Raw genomic sequence first — 3556 nt, 5'->3', positions numbered from 1 at the left:
CCAATAATGTCTGTTTCCATTAAAATCAATACTATGTCACTTTTCTTGTATATTTTTTGCCACTTCCTTTCAGAAATGGATGGTTCCCACCAATCCCTGTGCAAAGCCCCACGGAAACAATCCCCCCAGGGCCACCGGGTGACACCGGACAACCACTTGTCCCCAAAGTTCTCACCGTCACCGTAACCATGGAACCTGGGGCCGTACCAACGTACCTTGAGAGCCCCATCCGCATCCTACAGCTCCTGGACGCTGTCACCTGGCTGTCCATGACTGTCCCATGCTGTCCCCCCTGCCATGGTGGCACAACTTCAGCACGGTGCCATCCTCATTGAAGAGGTGACGAGGAGGGGTACAGGGAGGGGGGCAGGGGAAAGTTGGGGGACATGTGGGGTCTGGTGCAGGTGTGACATGGGGTCGGTGGTGTCACCATCATTGAGTGTCACCTTCACTGGATGCCATTGGGTGTCACTGAATGTCACTGTCTTCAGGTGGCGCCGTGACACAGGGTGACCTCGATGTGGAACAGCCGTGACGCAGCGTCCCCATCCCTGGCTGTCACTGTTGTTACCGTCATCTGGTGTCACCATCACTTGTGTGCCACCATCTATCGGGTGACACCATTCCCTGTACTCTGACCATCACGTGGGGGCAGGCACTGGCGGCACCACGTTGTCACCATGCTGTCACTGAGCCTCTCACTGTTGTTTGTCACCCCTCCAGACCTGCCTACCGCAGGACCCGGTGACACCGGAAACCTCTGTTGCTGTCACCATCGTCTGCCATGAGGATGGGGACACGCACGGTGGTGAACTCTGTGCCACCACCAGAGGGGACTATGTGACACCAGCGTGGCACAGCCGTGATGCGGTGTCATCACCGTTGGGCGTCACTCCTGGCAGCTGGCGCCGGGTGTCACCATCATGCAGAGGGCACAAAAAAAACCCTGGGGACATTGAGCTGAACCTGGGGACACCGTGACCACCTGGAGGACTTCCCAGGGAAGTGAGAACACCACATGACAATGTCACACCACCAAAATTGGGGACATCCGTGTGTCACACCCCAAAGCTTGGGACACCTTCATGGCACCCTGGTGGTGTCATATCCTAGAGTTGTGAACACCCCCCAGAGTTTGGGACAGCCCTCTGGAGACGCCATCTGTGCCCTCCCCCACAGAAAACATTGTTCCCATGGGGCGGGGTTGACACCCCTCACTTTTCTAATTAAGGTTTATTTTTGATAATGGAGGATGGGGGATGTCCTCCCCATGTAAGTGATAAAGGGCAGAGGAGCGGCTGTGGGGCTCCATGTGTCACACTGGGGATGAACTCTGGGGACAGAGGTGACTGCAGCATTCTGGCCCCATCGCCCCTATGGCCCCATAACCACTACAGCCCCATCTCGTAGCCATCCCTCGTCCGTATCCCACAACGTTATCCCATCCCATATCCATCATATCCACCCCACAGCCATCTCAAACCCATCCCACATCCATACCCCCACATCCTATCCCCATCCCTAACCCTATATCCATAGCCATTCCGAATCCTTATCCCCACATGCATCCCATGTCCATTCCATCTACTTATCCCATGCCACTATCATCCCAATCCCATCCCGTGTCCATATTTCATCCCCAATCCATCCCACATTCTTCAGTGTTGGTCCCATGTCCATCCCAAGCCCATCACATATATATTCCATTTTCCTATCTCCCATTCCATATTCACCCCATATCCATATCCCCACACCCCAACCCTACATTTCACATCCCAATGCACATCCAACATCCCAACCCCAGCTCCCAACGCCAGTTCCAAACTTCACTCACAACCTCACATCCCAACCCCACCTCCCACCTGTCAATCCCAGTCCCATCTCGCACCCCCTATAGCAGTAGGGCGCACCCCGAGGCTCCACCCACGGCCCGCCCCCTGCCGCTCTCTCCCACCAACAGCGCAGCGCAACGCCGCACCGCCCCCGGGCTCTCATTGGTCAGGTGCCGGACCGTCCCAGCCCCGGGCTCTCATTGGGCAGGAGCCGGTCCGTCCCGCTCCCGGGCTCTCATTGGTCAGGTGCCGGTCCGTCCCGCCCCCGGGCTCTCGTTGGGCACGTTCCGATCCGTTCCGCCCCCGGGCTCTCGTTGGTCAACGGCAGCGGCGCTGGCTCCGATTGGCTGAGGCGCGGCGCGCGGGAACGGCCGTTGGCAGCCGGCTCAGAGCTCTTCTCCCCTCAGGCGGCGGCGCTCCCGCAGCCTGGGCCGCCCCGCACCGCCGCTGCGCGCCGGAGCTGTCCGGGCAGCACCGAGACGGAACCGCGGCACGACGGGAGCGGTGCTGAGCACAGCAGAGCCGGAGCCGGGAGGGACAGAGAGCGGCGCCGGGACAGGGGAGGAAGCCTGGTGGGGTGAGGGGCTGGGAAGGCGGGAGGGGGGATAGGGAGGCAGGCGGGGCTGCAGCGGCTGTGGTATCGGGGTACATGGGGCGATAGGGGTGGGTACAGGGGGATTTAGGGCAGCAGCGGGCTGTGAGGGGGTAACGGGGGGACACGGTGCTATAGGGAGCATTGGGGGGTGGGAGGGGCTGGGGAGAGCTACGGGGAGGGATATAGGGGGCTGGGGGAGGACCTAAGAAACTGTGGCTCTATGAGTGGCTGTAGGGGGAATAGAGGTGGGATAGAAGGGGATGTGGGGCTACAGGGAGCAGTGGGAGGGCTGTAGGCGTGGTATAGAGAAACAGGCATGACAGGAGTCTGTGGGTGGGACTGGGGGGGACGTAGAGAGGTGTAAGGTTATAAAAGGCTGCAGAGAGACAATAGGGGGCTTGCGTGGGCACAGCGAAATAGAGGGTAATGTGGGGCTACACCGGGCACTAGACGGGAATGTGAGAGAGAAGACCCAGTTGGAGGCACAGATACAGGCAAGCTGAGGGGGATAAATGGGGAGAATCTCCAGGGGGTGGGGAAAAAAAAAAACAAAAGGAAAAATGAGAATGAAAAGTAAGAAAAAAGAAGATGGAAAAAGAAAAAAAAAATGGAAGTGCTGAAAACAGAGAAAAAAAGAGGCACAGAGGAGGAAAAAAAGTAAAAAGCAATCCATGTATATCAAGAGAAAGCAAGTAGGAAAGCTAACTGCAGCAGAGCAAAGGAAAGCAAACTTGCAGGAATGGAGGAGTGTGGGTAAAGCTGAGCCCCGGCCTGGCACAGGAGCTGCGCGGCAGGAGAAGAAGCTGAGCCCAAAGGTAAGAGGAGCTCCTTGGGGTTTTTTGTGGGCTTGAAGCAAAGCTGAGAAGCCGTGCCCGGGAGGAGGTGTGGGTAGCTCCAGGCCACCTTGCTGTCTCCCCAAGAGATGCGGGCTGTGGGCTAGGCAGCGGGCAGGAGTGCTGGCCAGAAGCAAGCATCTGTGTGGAGAAAGGCAAAGGGCGGAGGAGGTTGAAGGGGAGCTACCGGGCATGGGCTTGCTCAGCAAGGGGAGCAGAAGCCTGAAGGGCACAAGAAGGGAATAGAGAAGGGCATGCAGAAGGAGAGAAGCTGCGAGCAGAGTTAAGAGGCACTT

General features: G+C 58.0%; 1 pseudogene; it reads left to right on the top strand.

Annotated features, from left to right (window-relative positions):
• The first annotated feature begins 865 nt into the window (after positions 1 to 865).
• LOC149913946 (uncharacterized) lies at positions 866 to 1866 on the top strand (annotated as a pseudogene).
• The last annotated feature ends 1690 nt before the right edge of the window (positions 1867 to 3556 follow it).

The sequence above is a fragment of the Phasianus colchicus genome, chromosome 32 (assembly GCF_987193195.1).
Source record: "Phasianus colchicus chromosome 32, bPhaCol1.hap1.1, whole genome shotgun sequence".
NCBI classification, from domain to species: Eukaryota; Metazoa; Chordata; class Aves; order Galliformes; family Phasianidae; genus Phasianus; species Phasianus colchicus.
This window is presented reverse-complemented; position numbering and strand designations above follow the sequence as displayed.